The sequence below is a fragment of the Mytilus californianus genome, unplaced genomic scaffold, assembly GCF_021869535.1.
Source record: "Mytilus californianus isolate M0D057914Y unplaced genomic scaffold, xbMytCali1.0.p SCAF_12, whole genome shotgun sequence".
NCBI lineage: Eukaryota > Metazoa > Mollusca > Bivalvia > Mytilida > Mytilidae > Mytilus > Mytilus californianus.
This window is the reverse complement of record NW_026262604.1, coordinates 26,731,516-26,752,673: the sequence shown is the minus strand read 5'-3', so window position 1 is coordinate 26,752,673 and position 21,158 is coordinate 26,731,516. Positions and strand designations below refer to the sequence as shown.

At 36.6% G+C, this 21,158-nt stretch overlaps 1 long non-coding RNA gene across 1 annotated transcript; it reads left to right on the top strand.

The window, feature by feature from the left end:
- Positions 1–7,700: 7,700 nt before the first annotated feature.
- On the top strand, positions 7,701–10,460 carry LOC127721628 (uncharacterized). The gene is made up of 2 exons (XR_007991366.1): positions 7,701–7,878; positions 9,883–10,460. It is a non-coding gene; the product is annotated as an uncharacterized LOC127721628 (long non-coding RNA).
- The last annotated feature ends 10,698 nt before the right edge of the window (positions 10,461–21,158 follow it).

Below are 21,158 nucleotides of genomic sequence, written 5' to 3'. Positions count from 1 at the left end.
TGTCCACACTAGGGACTATATTCGTAGACAACGAAAATCAAGGGACGATAACTGTGTTCCCGAACCAATATTGACTATGGTTACCTCTGGTCATCTTACACCGCTGTTCATATATTGACTTAGGTAACCTCTGGTCAACTTGGACACATACCGACTATGTTTACCCCTGGTCCAGTTACAATGATGCTCTGGTCACTTTACACACACGTTATTTGGTTACCTCTGGTCACCTTGTACATATATTCACTATGCTGACCTCTGGTCACCTTACAATCATGTCCTTGTCACATTACACACGTATTCAATTTGGTTAAATCTGGTCACCTAACACATATATTGACGTTGGTTACCTCGGGTCATTTCAACAAATAGGCCGGAGAACACGGTTATTGAAAGGGTATAAAAAAAAATAGCAAGTAACACACTGTCCACACAAGGGACTATATTCGTAGACAACGAAAATCAAGGGACGATAAATGTGTTCCCGGACCAATATTGACTATGGTTACCTCTGGTCACCTTACACAGCTGTTCATATATTGACAAATGTTACCTCTGGTCACCTTGGACACATACTGTCTATGTTTACCGCTGGTCCAGTTACAATGATGCTCTGGTCACATTACACACTCATTTAATTTGGTGACCTCTGGTCACCTTGTACATATATTCACTATGCTGATCTCTGGTCACCTTACAATCATGACCTGGTCACATTACACACGTATTCAATTTGTTTAACTCTGGTCACCTAACACATATATTGACGTTGGTTACCTCGGGTCATTTCAACAAATAGGCCTGAGAACACGGTTATGGAAAGGGTATACAAAAATAGCAAGTAACACACTGTCCACACTAGGGACTATATTCGTAGACAACGAAAATCAAGGGACGATAACTGTGTTCCCGGAACAATATTGACTATGGTTACCTCTGGTCACCTTACACCGCTGTTCATATATTGACTTAGGTTACCTCTGGTCACCTTGGACACATACTGTCTATGTTTACCGCTGGTCCAGTTACAATGATGCTCTGGTCACATTACACACTCATTTAATTTGGTTACCTCTGGTCACCTTGTACATATATTCACTATGCTGATCTCTGGTCACCTTACAATCATGACCTGGTCACATTACACACGTATTCAATTTTTTTAACTCTGGTCACCTAACACATATATTGACGTTGGTTACCTCGGGTCATTTCAACAAATAGGCCTGAGAAAACGGTTATGGAAAGGGTATAAAAAAAATAGCAAGTAACACACTGTCCACACTAGGGACTATATTCGTAGAAAACGAAAATCAAGGGACGATAACTGTGTTCCCGGACCAATATTGACTATGGTTACCTCTGGTCACCTTACACAGCTGTTCATATATTGACAAAGGTTACCTCTGGTCACCTTGGACACATACTGTCTATGTTTACCGCTGGTCCAGTTACAATGATGCTCTGGTCACATTACACACTCATTTAATTTGGTGACCTCTGGTCACCTTGTACATATATTCACTATGCTGATCTCTGGTCACCTTACAATCATGACCTGGTCACATTACACACGTATTCAATTTGTTTAACTCTGGTCACCTAACACATATATTGACGTTGGTTACCTCGGGTCATTTCAACAAATAGGCCTGAGAAAACGGTTATGGAAAGGGTATAAAAAAATAGCAAGTAACACACTGTCCACACTAGGGACTATATTCGTAGAAAACGAAAATCAAGGGACGATAACTGTGTTCCCGGACCAATATTGACTATGGTTACCTCTGGTCACCTTACACAGCTGTTCATATATTGACTTAGGTTACCTCTGGTCACCTTGGACACATACTGTCTATGTTTACCGCTGGTCCAGTTACAATGATGCTCTGGTCACATTACACACTCATTTAATTTGGTGACCTCTGGTCACCTTGTACATATATTCACTATGCTGATCTCTGGTCACTTTACAATCATGACCTGGTCACATTACACACGTATTCAATTTGTTTAACTCTGGTCACCTAACACATATATTGACGTTGGTTACCTCGGGTCATTTCAACAAATAGGCCTGAGAACACGGTTATGGAAAGGGTATACAAAAATAGCAAGTAACACACTGTCCACACTAGGGACTATATTCGTAGACAACGAAAATCAATGGACGATAACTGTGTTCCCGGACCAATATTGACTATGGTTACCTCTGGTCACCTTACACAGCTGTTCATATATTGACTTAGGTTACCTCTGGTCACCTTGGACACATACTGTCTATGTTTACCGCTGGTCCAGTTACAATGATGCTCTGGTCACATTACACACTCATTTAATTTGGTTACCTCTGGTCACCTTGTACATATATTCACTATGCTGATCTCTGGTCACCTTACAATCATGACCTGGTCACATTACACACGTATTCAATTTTTTTAACTCTGGTCACCTAACACATATATTGACGTTGGTTACCTCGGGTCATTTCAACAAATAGGCCTGAGAAAACGGTTATGGAAAGGGTATAAAAAAATAGCAAGTAACACACTGTCCACACTAGGGACTATATTCGTAGAAAACGAAAATCAAGGGACGATAACTGTGTTCCCGGACCAATATTGACTATGGTTACCTCTGGTCACCTTACACAGCTGTTCATATATTGACAAAGGTTACCTCTGGTCACCTTGGACACATACTGTCTATGTTTACCGCTGGTCCAGTTACAATGATGCTCTGGTCACATTACACACTCATTTAATTTGGTGACCTCTGGTCACCTTGTACATATATTCACTATGCTGATCTCTGGTCACCTTACAATCATGACCTGGTCACATTACACACGTATTCAATTTGTTTAACTCTGGTCACCTAACACATATATTGACGTTGGTTACCTCGGGTCATTTCAACAAATAGGCCTGAGAAAACGGTTATGGAAAGGGTATAAAAAAATAGCAAGTAACACACTGTCCACACTAGGGACTATATTCGTAGAAAACGAAAATCAAGGGACGATAACTGTGTTCCCGGACCAATATTGACTATGGTTACCTCTGGTCACCTTACACAGCTGTTCATATATTGACTTAGGTTACCTCTGGTCACCTTGGACACATACTGTCTATGTTTACCGCTGGTCCAGTTACAATGATGCTCTGGTCACATTACACACTCATTTAATTTGGTGACCTCTGGTCACCTTGTACATATATTCACTATGCTGATCTCTGGTCACTTTACAATCATGACCTGGTCACATTACACACGTATTCAATTTGTTTAACTCTGGTCACCTAACACATATATTGACGTTGGTTACCTCGGGTCATTTCAACAAATAGGCCTGAGAACACGGTTATGGAAAGGGTATACAAAAATAGCAAGTAACACACTGTCCACACTAGGGACTATATTCGTAGACAACGAAAATCAATGGACGATAACTGTGTTCCCGGACCAATATTGACTATGGTTACCTCTGGTCACCTTACACAGCTGTTCATATATTGACTTAGGTTACCTCTGGTCACCTTGGACACATACTGTCTATGTTTACCGCTGGTCCAGTTACAATGATGCTCTGGTCACATTACACACTCATTTAATTTGGTTACCTCTGGTCACCTTGTACATATATTCACTATGCTGATCTCTGGTCACCTTACAATCATGACCTGGTCACATTACACACGTATTCAATTTTTTTAACTCTGGTCACCTAACACATATATTGACGTTGGTTACCTCGGGTCATTTCAACAAATAGGCCTGAGAAAACGGTTATGGAAAGGGTATAAAAAAATAGCAAGTAACACACTGTCCACCCTAGGGACTATATTCGTAGACAAGGAAAATCAATGGACGATAACTGTGTTCCCGGAACAATATTGACTATGGTTTCCTCTGGTCACCTTACACCGCTGTTCATGTTTGACTTAGGTTACCTCTGGTCACATTGGACACATACTGACTATGTTTTGACCTGCTTTGTCTACTTCAGGTACACATCAACTGTACCTCAAGTACAAACGAGTGCAACTTACAAACACCCAACTCTAATGAATATTGATGTGTATAAGCATGAAAACTTTCGACAGGCTTTGTCTACCTGAGGTATACATCAACTGTATCTCAAGTTCATAGCAATGCAGCATACTTACACCCTACTGTGATGAGTATTGATATGTAATCCCATCAAACCTTTCGACAGGCTTTGTCTACTTCAGGTACGCATCAACTGTACCCCAAGTACATACTAGTGCAACTTACATACACCTCATTTTGATCAATATTGATGTGTATTGGCATGAAAACTTTCGACAGGCTATGTCTACTTCAGGTACACATCAACTATATCTCAAGTACAGACAAATGCAACTTACATACACCCAACTCTGATGAGTATTGATGTGTATTCCCATCAAAACTTTCGACAGGCTTTGTCTTCTTCATGTACACATCAACTGTACCTCAAGTGCAGATCAATTTAATCTCCATACACCCAACTCTTATGAATATTGATATGTTGTGTATCACCATCAAAACTTACGACAGGCTTTGTCTACTTGAGGTACACATCAACTGCAGTTGATGTGATACCAAATCAGTTCCAGGTTAGAACTGTTAAAAAAGTGTCAGGATTACAGTTCTACATTCTGTCCTAGAACAGTTCTACTGACAGATTCTGACAGATTTAGTAAGAGGTTAGAAGTGATCTCCACTGTATAGGTCACCATACAGCCTTCAACAATGAGCAAAGCCCTTACCGCATAGTCAGCTATAAAAGGCCTACAAATTACCGATGTAAAATAATTCAAACGAGAAAACTAACGGCCTAAATTATATACAAACTAGAGGCTCTAAAGAGCCTGTGTCGCTCACCTTGGTCTATGTGCATATTAAACAAAGGACACAGATGGATTCATGACAAAATTGTGTTTTGGTGATGGTGATGTGTTTGTAGATCTTACTTTACTGAACATTCTTGCTCCTTACTATTATCTCTATCTATAATGAACTTGGCTGCAAAATTTTCTTAAAATTACCAATTCAGGGGCAGCAACCCAAACAACGTGTTGCCTGATTGGTCTGAAAATTTCAGGGCAAATAGATCTTGACCTTATGAACAACATTATCCTCGTCAGAATTGCTCTAAATGCTTTGGTTTCAGAGATATGAGCCAAAAACTGCATTTTACCCTATGTAGTATTTTTTTTAGCCATATCGGCCATCTTGGTGCGCGGGCGGGGTCATCGGACACATTTATTAAACTAGATACCCTAATGATGATTGTGGACAAGTTTGGTTAAATTTGTCTTAGTAGTTTCAGAGGAGAAGATTTTTGTAAAAGATTACAAAAATTTACGAAAAATGGTGAAAAATTGACTATAAAGGGCAATAACTCCTTAAGGGGTCAGGTCAACTGACCATTTTGGTCAACGTAACTTATTTGTAGATCTTTCTTTGCTGAACATTATTGCCTTTTACAGTTTATCTCTATCTATAATAATATTCAAGATAATAACCAAAAACGGCAAAATGTCCTTAAAATTACCAATTCAGGGGCAGCAACCGAACAACGGGTTGTCCAATTCATCTGAAAATAGCAGGGCAGATAGATCTTGACCTGATGAACAATTTTATTCAATCAGATTTGCTCTAAATGCTTTGGTTTCAGAGATATAAGCCAAAATCTACATTTTACCACTATGTTCTATTTTTAGCCATGGCGGCCATCTTGGTTAGTTGGCCGGATCACCGGACATATTTTTAAACTAGATACCCCAATGATAATTATGGCCAAGTTTGGTTAAATTTGGCCAAGTAGTTTCAGAGGAGAAGATTTTTGTAAAAGTTAACGGACGACGGACGACGGACGACGGACGACAGACGACGGCCGACGGACGACGACGGACGACGGACGCCAAGTAATGAGAAAGGCTCACTTGGCCCTTTGGGCGAGGTGAGCTAAAAATGAACGAAAAAACAAATATGTAACACATCAACAAACGACCACCACAGAATTACAGGCTCCTGACTTGGGACTGGCACATACATACAAAATGTGGCGGGTGTTAAACATGTTAGCGGGACCACAATCCTCCCCTAAATTGGGACAGAACGTAATATATGAATCGGTATTGAAAATTTCAACCGATCATACATCAATGTGTGGCAAATTTATCAAACAATGCACCGATTTCATGTAAGTCATACGAATAAATCGAATTTTGGACAGAGTCAATCATCTGAATACGGATATTTTTCAAATGCATACGGCACCCATGTAAAAAAATATAGGTGCTCCACTCACACGCCAGCCACAGACCTTTCTATATATACACAACAAATGGAAGTTTTTAACGACTTTGACTGGCTATACAGCCCTTGCACGGTCGGTTCTATATATATAGAAAATTATGACAACTTTATAAGTACAGTGCAACACCCTCTGTGTTAGTTTATAAGCCGGAATACTACTATTGCCTTTTTGTAGCAACTGTGTCCATGTTGTTTGTTGCCGATCATAATCGACGGACGCCACGTAATGACAATACAAATATGGCTGTGTCTGTTAGAGATGTATCCGTTGCTTAAACACGAAAATAATGGTTAAACTAACAATTTTGAATGACCTAAATTCTTATATTTATAAACATCTCAAAGGTAATAATGATTTTAAGCTGTTTTGATTTACGCTCTCTTTTAATAATGATATAAAAACATCGATTTATTTCTGAATTCTAGTTAAAAAAATCTACTTTTTTATTTATTTTTTGGAGAGATAAAAAGTATATCTGAATAAAGAACCGATCAACTGGTATTAAATTTTCTTATCTTCTAATTTATATAGGATGTTTTGTGCATATCATTGAAGTTCCATGTCAATTATAATGATCAAGAAGAATCACTTAAACACCTTACCCTATCGTGATGTATTCGAAATTTATAGTGATGAAATACTGGTATATTTCCAAACAATTTTCATAACATTTTACCTTTAGTGAACCTCTTTGAAGAATAATGGTTTTGAATCACCTGTAAGGTCAATCCAGATTGAATGCACCGTGTACATTTTACAACTAACATTTCAAGATGTCAGCAAAAATTTTCAAGCTTCAATTTCAAAACGAAGATGACATGAATGTTATTTTCCGACAACTTCTAGGTGAAAACTTCCAGTATCCAGATGTCAATAGACAACTTTTGCAGTTGACCTATACACAAGAAGATGCTGTGAACAGGGCACTTTGGTTCTGTGATATTTTTGACATTAAAATGAAAGTTTTGAACTATTAGTTCTCTGCTGAAACACGTATGATTTAAAACACCTAGGATTTCCGAGGTACAACTATAACAAATAAGTTTTATGTATAAAATTGAGAATGGAAACAGGGAAGGTGTCAAATTTATTCAGGCATTAATTAGAACTCTTGAACAATGTTACAATTTAAACGTGTGGTTACATTTATCCATCTTGAAACAACTTAGAGTGCAAGCATAACTTTTATTTTACCTTTTTTTATTTTGTAAATTTTATCTGTCATGTCTGTTTAGATATATGTGTGGAATTACATAAATGTCATTGATATCATTGATGATAATTTGTTATCAGGATACCACTTTCATTATTATGTTCAGACCATAGATGTGAGTACATCTATGTTTAGACTAATAGGGATTTCCCATTTTAATTTGTAACAGCTGATTCAACAGTTCACGCAAGTTCAAAAATATGTGTAAACAATTATATCAACAAAAGATGGGTATCTGCTGGAAGTTTATTTTGTTGTTTGTCAGAATTCTTATAATTATGGCATGTATAGTCAAATCACAGAATATATGTTACAAATGTGAATGCACTATCAGGTAAGTTAATATTATCTACTTATAAATTATATAAAATTGTCATCTTAACATGTCTTACTATTGCCCTGTGACCGCATGCAGTGCTAAAACTAGTGACAAAATCTCGGAGGACAAAATATTACCTCAATTACAAACACAGACAATTCAAAGGAAAGGTTTAAAGGTTCTGACGAAGATTGTTTTAATATTAATCAACTGTTAGTCCTTGTCGGTCTTAAAAAGGTTTTAAAATGTAGAAAATAACGCAAACTACACAAGTTTTCTTATTTATCCATGATTAAACCATTGTGGTGACGTCAGCCTATTCATTTACCGTGGATTCTTTTTCTAGAATCAACGCTTCCTAAATCTGCCACTGAAATGGACTCACCAAATTATATTCAATTGTTTCCTTTGTGTGTCTAATTTCATTAAGTTTGAATTGGCTAATTTACTGATTTCTATTCACTAATGGAATTAATTTAAAAACTTACCTTTAATTTTGTAATTTGTATATGCCTTCACTGGGAATCGAACCCTTCCTTGAAATATGTTATGAATGACTGACATCAACACATCGACAAAACCTCTCGGCTACCAATGGGTTACAACTTAGATGTCTATTTTATATATATAAATGAACATCGGACACACAGGGGTTGTACATTTATATATACACAATGGGCAGTCGTATAGTATAAGTTGGTAGTCGCGAGGTTAGCATGCTTAAAATTAACGAGTTAAAAGATAGGGATTTGTCGGTTTAGGTTCGAATCCCTGTATTATCTCTGTTGTCCCAATTCTGTTTTTTTTTTCTAATTTTGCATGTTATAGTGGATATCTTTGTAATAATAGCTAGTTTTACCGTTTATTTTTTGGATTATTATTGGCTATTTCACATGTTTGAAACAAAAATGATTACATTCTATTTGTCAATTTTTGTTGTATAAATATAGTATGATTTCATCTCTTTTACTACATAATTTTACAAATGTTTGTTTGCAAATTCCTATGCGAGAAAATCGTGATGTGCCTAGAGTGCTAGCAATTTCGGTTACACACTTATTATATATTCTTTATATATGCTCTTTGGTCGGGTTGTTGTCTCTTTGACACATTCCCCATTTCCATTCTCAATTTTATTAGAAATAAGTTCGAATATGTCTTATTTTGTAAAAACAGATAACATTCAGGTGCCTGATAATATAAAGATCTTTAAAGGTAGAAGTGTTATATTTGTATTTTGTTAACCAATTAATTGTGATCTGAGATTTATCAATGCATCGTTGGACACGATACCATGGTTATTTAAACTCACTTACAATACCTTCTAATTAAGAAAAGGCTTTAATTTTGAAAAGAAATTAACACAATAGTTTAAGTTATAGATACAATGGATAAGCGTAGATTCATGAAAAACAAACCATTCGCCCTCCGGGCTCATGGTTTCTTTTTCAAGAATCCACGCTTATCCATTGTATCTATATAACATAATTTATACATATACAGAAATATTTTGTATTAGCCAAAAACATGAAAACTCTTTAAAATTTCATGTGTATCTTATATAATGTTTTTCTTATTTTGTCGTATATAGTTATCTTAAAAAAAGTTTCTTTTTCCAAACCGAAATGAATTATAATAAAGGCGATCTATGTGCAAGAAAATGAATTCGTTAACGTTTTCTTTACTTTTATGGTAGGGAATTTATATTCGGTTTGGAGCTTTATGAAAGCATGGATAGGGAGTTGTAGTGTGTACACATGTTTAATTTATGTCGTGCTACCACTTTCCTGTTTGCCGATAGTATCGCCATATAAGACCCTAAAAATGGGACGCCATACCGTAGGGGTTGACCACGAGACTCTGAAATTGGGTCGCCGACGCCATATTTGGACCTTAAATCGGGACGCCATGCCCTAATTTTTTTTTGTAAGCCTGTATACTAGTAACATTGAGCGAGATCGTCGCAAACTAATACGATGAAGAGTTATGCAGATTTAATTAGTTTTTTTTTAATTTCAGCGAGGAATATTCAGACGTCCGAGCAGTGCGCAAGGTACATCCAGTGTGCAACGAAGGTAGTTTCAAATGGTATAATGTTTACGGTGGAGCTCTCCGTATTAAATTTCAACCAATTTTCCGTGGTGATTTCCTGTTGTGTTTCATTTTGTATGCAGAAAATGTAAGAGTTCAGATTTCACAAGAACTTCCAAATGAATCTACGTAAAGTGTTAACTTTGAACGACCAGCTGGCTTAAAGCGACTTATAGTAGCAGACGGCAAAACTAATGAGACATGCATAATGTCCTCTGGTGAAAGCATTCATTTATTTCTAGAACCAGAAAGAACTGTAGAGTCTATTGGGTTTAGTTTTGTTGACATACAATTCATAATGGAAAGAAACAATGCATAACACCAGACATAAGCTAAATTTTTGTAGCGAACAATAACCCGAATCTGATGACAATAACTAAACTAGTGTAACGATACAATCATCTAGCCTATATATACGTTGGAGAAGAAAAAAAAACCCGACTATTTTGGAACGACAAGTATTTTTTTGTTAAATTTGCAGTAGAAATAAAAGCTGATAACCATTATTCGCAATTTTCTTCTTTTGTCAAAGAACTAGTTCATTTTTCTAATTATTCAAAAGTATGTTGTCATTCTGGTAATTTATTTATTATACTGTATTTCGATCTGAAGATTGATGAATGTAAGAGTGACACACAAATGCAACGAAAAAAAAATTGACTTAAAAGTTGGAGTTAATCTAATGGGTAAAGTTATTGAACTTTTTTTTATTGAGGTCCACAGTTGGGGTAAGGAGACCCTGCCATCCCCCTTCTTTCATTAATTCATACAAATTTCCCTACGGGAAAGCTTTTGTCCACACTTGGTACAAATGATAGGCAATTACCTAAGGTTGACTGGATCCATCAACCCAGGTTGGTAAAGTTATGGAACTTTTTTGATTGAGGTCCAAAGTTGTAGTAGGGTGACCTTACCAACTCCCTTCTTCAATATATAATAAAAAATTCCCTACGACAAAGCTTTTGTCCACACTAGTTAAAAATGATATGCAGTTGCCTGGACCCAAAGACCCGGGTTAATAAAGTTATGGAACTTAATTCATAAAGAATTCCCTACGACAAAAACTTTGTCCATTATTGGTACAAATGATAGGCACTTGTCTAAGGTATATTGGACCCAAAGGCCCAAGTGGTTAATGTTATAGTACTTTTTCGATTGTGGTCCAAAGTTTGGGTAAGGTGACCATACCATCTTCCTTCTTTGATTCATTAAAAATTCCTTACGCCAAAGGTTTTGTCCAAACTAGGTACAAATAATAAGGGATTAACTAAGGTTGCCTGGACCCAAAGACCTAGGTGTTTAATATTATGGAATTGAGGTCCAAAATTGAGGTAGGGTGACCTTACCAACTACATTCTTTAATTCATTAAAAATGTCCTACGACAAAGCTTTTGTCCACACTAGGTACAAATGATAGGCAATTGCCAAAGGTTTCTAAACCCAAAGACCAAGGTGGGTAAAGTCAGGGAGGGTTTCGATTGAGGTCTAAAGTGTGGGTAGGGTGACCCTACCAACTCCTTTCTTTAATTCATAAAAAATATCCCTACGGCAAAGCTTCTGTCCACATTAGGTACAATTGATAGACAATTGCCTAAGGTTGCCTGAACACAAAGACCCAGGTGAGCAAAGTTATGCAAGGTTTTTGATTGAGGTCAAAAGTTGTGGTAGGGCGACTCTACCAACTCTATTCTGTAATTCATAAAAAATCCCTACGACAAAGTTTCTGTCCACACTAAGTACCAATGATAAGCAATTGCCTAAGGTTGCCTTGACCCAAACGCCCAGGTTGTTGAAGGTGGAACTGTTTTAATTGAGGTCAAAAGTTGGGGTAGGGTGACACAACCTCCTCCATTCTGCAATTCATAAAAAAAATTCCCTACAGCAAAGCTTTTGTCCAAACTTGGTACAAATGATAGGCAATTGCTTAAGGTTGCCTAGACCCAAGACCAAGGCGAGTAAAGTTATGAAGCGTTTTTGATTGAGGTCCAAAGTTCGGGTATTGTGACCCTACCAACAACCCTCTTAATTCATAAAAAAATCCTACGGCAATGCTTTTGTCAAACATTAAGTACAAATGATAGGGAACTGCCTAAAGTTGCCTGGACCCAAAGACCCAGATGGGTAAAGTGTTAAAAGGTTTTTGATTGAGGTGCAAAGTTGGGATAGGGTGAACCTATCACTTCCCTGCTTTATTTTTTTAAAAACTCCCTACGGCAAAGGTTTTATCCACACTATGTACAATTAGTAGGCAATTGACGAAGGTTACCTGAACCAATACACCCAGGTGGGTAAAGTTATGGAAGGTTTTAGATTGATGTCCAAAGTTGGGATAGGATGACCCTACCACCTCCATTTTTTTATTCAGTGTATGTAAGTTGCACTGGTATGTACTTGGGGTACAGATGTGTATTACAATCAAAACTTTCGGCAGGCTTTGTCTACCTGCGGTACACATCAACTGTACCTCAAATACAGACCAATTCAATCTACATACACCTCACTTTGATGAAAATTGATGTGTATTACCATCAAAGCTTTCGCACTGATGAATAGTGATGTCTATTAACATCAAAACATTCAACGGGCTTTGTCTACTTAAGGTACACATCAACTGTACCTCAAATACAGACCAATTCAGTTTACATACACCTCACTTTGAAGTATATTGATGTCTATTACCATCAAAACTTTCGAAAGCTTTGTCTACCTGAGGTACACATCAACTGTACCCCAAATACAGACCAATTCAATCTACATACACCTCACTTTGATGAATATTGATGTGTATTACTATCAAACTTTCCAAAGCTTTGTCTACTTGAAGTACAAATCAACTGTACATCAAGTGCAGACCTACTCAATCTACATACACCCAACTCTGATGAATAGTGATGTGTATTCAGATCAAAACATTCAACAGGCTTTGTCTATTCAGGCACGCATCAACTGTAGCTCAAGTACAGACCAATGCAATTTACATACTCCCAACTCTGATGAGTATTGATGTGTATTCCCATCAAAACTTTTGACAGGCTTTTTCTACCTGAGGTACACATCAACTGTACCTCAAATACAGACCAATTCAATCTACATACACCTCGCTTTAATTAAAATTGATGTGTATTACCATCAAAACTTTCGAAAACTTTGTCTACTTGAAGTACAAATCAACTCTACGTCAAGTACAGACCAATTCAATGTACATACAACCAACTTTGATGAATAGTGATGTGTATTACCGTCAAAACGTTCAACAGGCTTTGTCTACTGGAGGTACAAATCAACTGTACCTTAAGTACAGACCAATTTAATCTACATACGCCCAACTCTGATGAATATTGAAGTGTTGTGAATAACCATCAAAACTTTCGAAAGCTTTGTCTACTTGAGGTACACATCAACTGTATCTCAAGTGCAGACCAATATAATCTACATAGACCTCACTTTGATGAATATTGATGTGTTTTACCATCAAAGCTTTCGCACTGATGAATAGTGATGTCTATTAACATCAAAACATTCAACAGGCTTTGTCTACTTAAGGTACACATCAACTGTACCTCAAATACAGACCAATTCAGTTTACATACACCTCACTTTGAAGTATATTGATGTCTATTACCATCAAAACTTTCGAAAGCTTTGTCTACCTGAGGTACACATCAACTGTACCCCAAATACAGACCAATTCAATCTACATACACCTCACTTTGATGAATATTGATGTGTATTACTATCAAACTTTCCAAAGCTTTGTCTACTTGAAGTACAAATCAACTGTACATCAAGTGCAGACCTACTCAATCTACATACACCCAACTCTGATGAATAGTGATGTGTATTCAGATCAAAACATTCAACAGGCTTTGTCTATTCAGGCACGCATCAACTGTAGCTCAAGTACAGACCAATGCAACTTACATACTCCCAACTCTGATGAGTATTGATGTGTATTCCCATCAAAACTTTTGACAGGCTTTTTCTACCTGAGGTACACATCAACTGTACCTCAAATACAGACCAATTCAATCTACATACACCTCGCTTTAATTAAAATTGATGTGTATTACCATCAAAACTTTCGAAAACTTTGTCTACTTGAAGTACAAATCAACTCTACGTCAAGTACAGACCAATTCAATGTACATACAACCAACTTTGATGAATAGTGATGTGTATTACCGTCAAAACGTTCAACAGGCTTTGTCTACTGGAGGTACAAATCAACTGTACCTTAAGTACAGACCAATTTAATCTACATACACCCAACTCTGATGAATATTGAAGTGTTGTGAATAACCATCAAAACTTTCGAAAGCTTTGTCTACTTGAGGTACACATCAACTGTATCTCAAGTGCAGACCAATATAATCTACATAGACCTCACTTTGATGAATATTGATGTGTTTTACCATCAAAGCTTTCGCACTGATGAATAGTGATGTCTATTAACATCAAAACATTCAACAGGCTTTGTCTACTTAAGGTACACATCAACTGTACCTCAAATACAGACCAATTCAGTTTACATACACCTCACTTTGAAGTATATTGATGTCTATTACCATCAAAACTTTCGAAAGCTTTGTCTACCTGAGGTACACATCAACTGTACCCCAAATACAGACCAATTTAATCTACATACGCCCAACTCTGATGAATATTGAAGTGTTGTGAATAACCATCAAAACTTTCGAAAGCTTTGTCTACTTGAGGTACACATCAACTGTATCTCAAGTGCAGACCAATATAATCTACATAGACCTCACTTTGATGAATATTGATGTGTTTTACCATCAAAGCTTTCGCACTGATGAATAGTGATGTCTATTAACATCAAAACATTCAACAGGCTTTGTCTACTTAAGGTACACATCAACTGTACCTCAAATACAGACCAATTCAGTTTACATACACCTCACTTTGAAGTATATTGATGTCTATTACCATCAAAACTTTCGAAAGCTTTGTCTACCTGAGGTACACATCAACTGTACCCCAAATACAGACCAATTCAATCTACATACACCTCACTTTGATGAATATTGATGTGTATTACTATCAAACTTTCCAAAGCTTTGTCTACTTGAAGTACAAATCAACTGTACATCAAGTGCAGACCTACTCAATCTACATACACCCAACTCTGATGAATAGTGATGTGTATTCAGATCAAAACATTCAACAGGCTTTGTCTATTCAGGCACGCATCAACTGTAGCTCAAGTACAGACCAATGCAACTTACATACTCCCAACTCTGATGAGTATTGATGTGTATTCCCATCAAAACTTTTGACAGGCTTTTTCTACCTGAGGTACACATCAACTGTACCTCAAATACAGACCAATTCAGTTTACATACACCTCACTTTGAAGTATATTGATGTCTATTACCATCAAAACTTTCGAAAGCTTTGTCTACCTGAGGTACACATCAACTGTACCCCAAATACAGACCAATTCAATCTACATACACCTCACTTTGATGAATATTGATGTGTATTACTATCAAACTTTCCAAAGCTTTGTCTACTTGAAGTACAAATCAACTGTACATCAAGTGCAGACCTACTCAATCTACATACACCCAACTCTGATGAATAGTGATGTGTATTCAGATCAAAACATTCAACAGGCTTTGTCTATTCAGGCACGCATCAACTGTAGCTCAAGTACAGACCAATGCAACTTACATACTCCCAACTCTGATGAGTATTGATGTGTATTCCCATCAAAACTTTTGACAGGCTTTTTCTACCTGAGGTACACATCAACTGTACCTCAAATACAGACCAATTCAATCTACATACACCTCGCTTTAATTAAAATTGATGTGTATTACCATCAAAACTTTCGAAAACTTTGTCTACTTGAAGTACAAATCAACTCTACGTCAAGTACAGACCAATTCAATGTACATACAACCAACTTTGATGAATAGTGATGTGTATTACCGTCAAAACGTTCAACAGGCTTTGTCTACTGGAGGTACAAATCAACTGTACCTTAAGTACAGACCAATTTAATCTACATACACCCAACTCTGATGAATATTGAAGTGTTGTGAATAACCATCAAAACTTTCGAAAGCTTTGTCTACTTGAGGTACACTTCAACTGTATCTCAAGTGCAGACCAATATAATCTACATAGACCTCACTTTGATGAATATTAATGTGTTTTACCATCAAAGCTTTCGCACTGATGAATAGTGATGTCTATTAACATCAAAACATTCAACAGGCTTTGTCTACTTAAGGTACACATCAACTGTACCTCAAATACAGACCAATTCAGTTTACATACACCTCACTTTGAAGTATATTGATGTCTATTACCATCAAAACTTTCGAAAGCTTTGTCTACCTGAGGTACACATCAACTGTACCCCAAATACAGACCAATTCAATCTACATACACCTCACTTTGATGAATATTGATGTGTATTACTATCAAACTTTCCAAAGCTTTGTCTACTTGAAGTACAAATCAACTGTACATCAAGTGCAGACCTACTCAATCTACATACACCCAACTCTGATGAATAGTGATGTGTATTCAGATCAAAACATTCAACAGGCTTTGTCTATTCAGGCACGCATCAACTGTAGCTCAAGTACAGACCAATGCAACTTACATACTCCCAACTCTGATGAGTATTGATGTGTATTCCCATCAAAACTTTTGACAGGCTTTTTCTACCTGAGGTACACATCAACTGTACCTCAAATACAGACCAATTCAATCTACATACACCTCGCTTTAATTAAAATTGATGTGTATTACCATCCAAACTTTCGAAAACTTTGTCTACTTGAAGTACAAATCAACTCTACGTCAAGTACAGACCAATTCAATGTACATACAACCAACTTTGATGAATAGTGATGTGTATTACCGTCAAAACGTTCAACAGGCTTTGTCTACTGGAGGTACAAATCAACTGTACCTTAAGTACAGACCAATTTAATCTACATACACCCAACTCTGATGAATATTGAAGTGTTGTGAATAACCATCAAAACTTTCGAAAGCTTTGTCTACTTGAGGTACACATCAACTGTATCTCAAGTGCAGACCAATATAATCTACATAGACCTCACTTTGATGAATATTGATGTGTTTTACCATCAAAGCTTTCGCACTGATGAATAGTGATGTCTATTAACATCAAAACATTCAACAGGCTTTGTCTACTTAAGGTACACATCAACTGTACCTCAAATACAGACCAATTCAGTTTACATACACCTCACTTTGAAGTATATTGATGTCTATTACCATCAAAACTTTCGAAAGCTTTGTCTACCTGAGGTACACATCAACTGTACCCCAAATACAGACCAATTCAATCTACATACACCTCACTTTGATGAATATTGATGTGTATTACTATCAAACTTTCCAAAGCTTTGTCTACTTGAAGTACAAATCAACTGTACATCAAGTGCAGACCTACTCAATCTACATACACCCAACTCTGATGAATAGTGATGTGTATTCAGATCAAAACATTCAACAGGCTTTGTCTATTCAGGCACGCATCAACTGTAGCTCAAGTACAGACCAATGCAACTTACATACTCCCAACTCTGATGAGTATTGATGTGTATTCCCATCAAAACTTTGAACAGGCTTTTTCTACCTGAGGTACACATCAACTGTACCTCAAATACAGACCAATTCATTCTACATACACCTCGCTTTAATTAAAATTGATGTGTATTACCATCAAAACTTTCGAAAACTTTGTCTATTTCAAGTACAAATCAACTCTACGTCAAGTACAGACCAATTCAATGTACATACAACCAACTTTGATGAATAGTGATGTGTATTACCGTCAAAACGTTCAACAGGCTTTGTCTACTGGAGGTACAAATCAACTGTACCTTAAGTACAGACCAATTTAATCTACATACACCCAACTCTGATGAATATTGAAGTGTTGTGAATAACCATCAAAACTTTCGAAAGCTTTGTCTACTTGAGGTACACTTCAACTGTATCTCAAGTGCAGACCAATATAATCTACATAGACCTCACTTTGATGAATATTGATGTGTTTTACCATCAAAGCTTTCGCACTGATGAATAGTGATGTCTATTAACATCAAAACATTCAACAGGCTTTGTCTACTTAAGGTACACATCAACTGTACCTCAAATACAGACCAATTCAGTTTACATACACCTCACTTTGAAGTATATTGATGTCTATTACCATCAAAACTTTCGAAAGCTTTGTCTACCTGAGGTACACATCAACTGTACCCCAAATACAGACCAATTCAATCTACATACACCTCACTTTGATGAATATTGATGTGTATTACTATCAAACTTTCCAAAGCTTTGTCTACTTGAAGTACAAATCAACTGTACATCAAGTGCAGACCTACTCAATCTACATACACCCAACTCTGATGAATAGTGATGTGTATTCAGATCAAAACATTCAACAGGCTTTGTCTATTCAGGCACGCATCAACTGTAGCTCAAGTACAGACCAATGCAACTTACATACTCCCTACTCTGATGAGTATTGATGTGTATTCCCATCAAAACTTTTGACAGGCTTTTTCTACCTGAGGTACACATCAACTGTACCTCAAATACAGACCATTTCAATCTACATACACCTCGCTTTAATAAAAATTGATGTGTATTACCATCAAAACTTTCGAAAACTTTGTCTACTTGAAGTACAAATCAACTCTACGTCAAGTACAGACCAATTCAATGTACATACAACCAACTTTGATGAATAGTGATGTGTATTACCGTCAAAACGTTCAACAGGCTTTGTCTACTGGAGGTACAAATCAACTGTACCTTAAGTACAGACCAATTTAATCTACATACACCCAACTCTGATGAATATTGAAGTGTTGTGAATAACCATCAAAACTTTCGAAAGCTTTGTCTACTTGAGGTACACATCAACTGTATCTGAAGTGCAGACCAATATAATCTACAAAGACCTCACTTTGATGAATATTGATGTGTTTTACCATCAAAACTTTCAAAAGCTTTGGCTTCTTGAAGTACATATCAACTGTACCTTAAGTACAGACCTACTCAATCTACATTACACCCAGCTCTGATGAACATTGATGTGTATTACCATCAAAACTTTCGACTGCTTTGTCTACTTGAGGTACAAATCTAATATACCTCAAGTAAAGACCGATGCAACTGATATACACCCAACTGTGATGAATATTGATGTGTATTACCACCATAACCTTCGTCAGGCTTTGTCTACCTGAGGTACACATCAACTGTACCTCAAATACAGACTAATTCAATCTACATACAACTCACTTTGATGAATATTGATGTGTATTACCATCAAAACTTTCAAAAGCTTTGTCTACTTGAAGTACAAATCAACTGTATCTCAAGTACAGACCTACTCAATCTACATACAGCCAACTCTGATGAATAGTGATGTGTTTTACTATCAAAACATTCAACAGGCTTTGTCTACTTCAGGTACGCATCAACTGTAGCTCAAGTACAGACCAATGCAACTTACATACACCCAACTCTGATGAATATTGATGTGTTTACCATCAAAACTTTCGACAGGCTTTGTCTACCTGAGGTACACATCAACTGTACCTCAAATACAGACCAATTCGATCTACATACACCTCGCTTTGATAACGATTGATGTGTATTACCATCAAAACTTTCGAAAAATGTGTCAACTTGAAGTACAAATCAACTGTACGTCAAGTAGAGACCAAGTCCATGTACATACAACCAACTTTGATGAATAGTGATGTGTAGTACCGTCAAAATGTTCAACAGGCTTTGTCTACTGGAGGTAAAAATCAACTGTACCTTAAGTACAGACCAATTTAATCTACATACACCCAACTCTGATGAATATTGATGTGTTGTGAATTACAATCAAAACTTTCGAAAGCTTTGTCTACTTGAGGTACACATCAACTGTATCTCAAGTGCAGACCAATATAATCTACATACACCTCACTTTGATGAATATTGATGTGTTTTACCACCAAAACTTTCAAAAGCTTTGTCTACTTGAAGTACATATCAACTGTACCTTAAGTACAGACCTTCTCAATCTGCATTACACCAAGCTCTGATGAACAGTGATGTGTATTACCATCAAAACTTTCGAAGGCTTTTTCTACTTGAGGTACAAATCTAATATACCTCAAATAAAGACCGATGCAACTGATATACACCCAACTGTGATGAATATTGATGTATATTACCACCAAAACCTTCGTCAGGCTTTGTCTACCTGAGGTACACATCAGTTCTACCTTAAATACAAACTAATTCAATCTACATACACCTCTCTTTGATGAATATTGATGTGTATTACCATCAAAACTTTCAAAAGCTTTGTCTACTTGAAGTACAAATCAACTGTACCTCAAGTACAGACCTACTCAATCTACATACAACCAACTCTTATGAATAGTGATGTGTTTTACTATCAAAACATTCAACAGGCTTTGTCTACTTCAGGTAAGCATTAACTGTAGCTCAAGTACAGACCAATGCAACTTACATACACCCACCTCTGATGAATATTGATGTGTATTACCATCATAACTTTCGACAGGCTTTGTCTACCTGCGGAACACATCAACTGTACCTCAATTACAGACCAATTCAATCTACATACACCTCACTTTGATTTAAATTGATGTGTATTACCATCAAAACTTTCGAAAGCTTTGTCTACTTGAAGTACAAATCAACTGTACCTCAAGTACAGACCTACTCAATCTATATACAACCAAATCTGATGAATAGTGAAGTGTATTAACATCAAAACGTTTAACAGGCTTTGTCTACTTGCGGTACACATCAACTGTACCTCAAATACAGACCGATTCAATTTACATACACCTCACTTTCATGAATATTGATGTGTATTACCATCAAAACTTTCGAAAACTTTGTTGTCTTGAAGTACAAATCAAATGTACCTCAAGTACAGACCTACTCAATCTATATACACCCAACTCTGATGAACAGTGATGTTTATTAACATCAAAACATTCAACAGGCTTTGTCTACTTAAGGTACGCATCAAGTGTAACTCAAGTACAGACTAATGCAACTTACATACACCCAACTCTGATGAGTATTGATGTGTATTCCCAGCAAAACTTTCGACATGCTTTGTCTACCTGAGGTACACATCAACT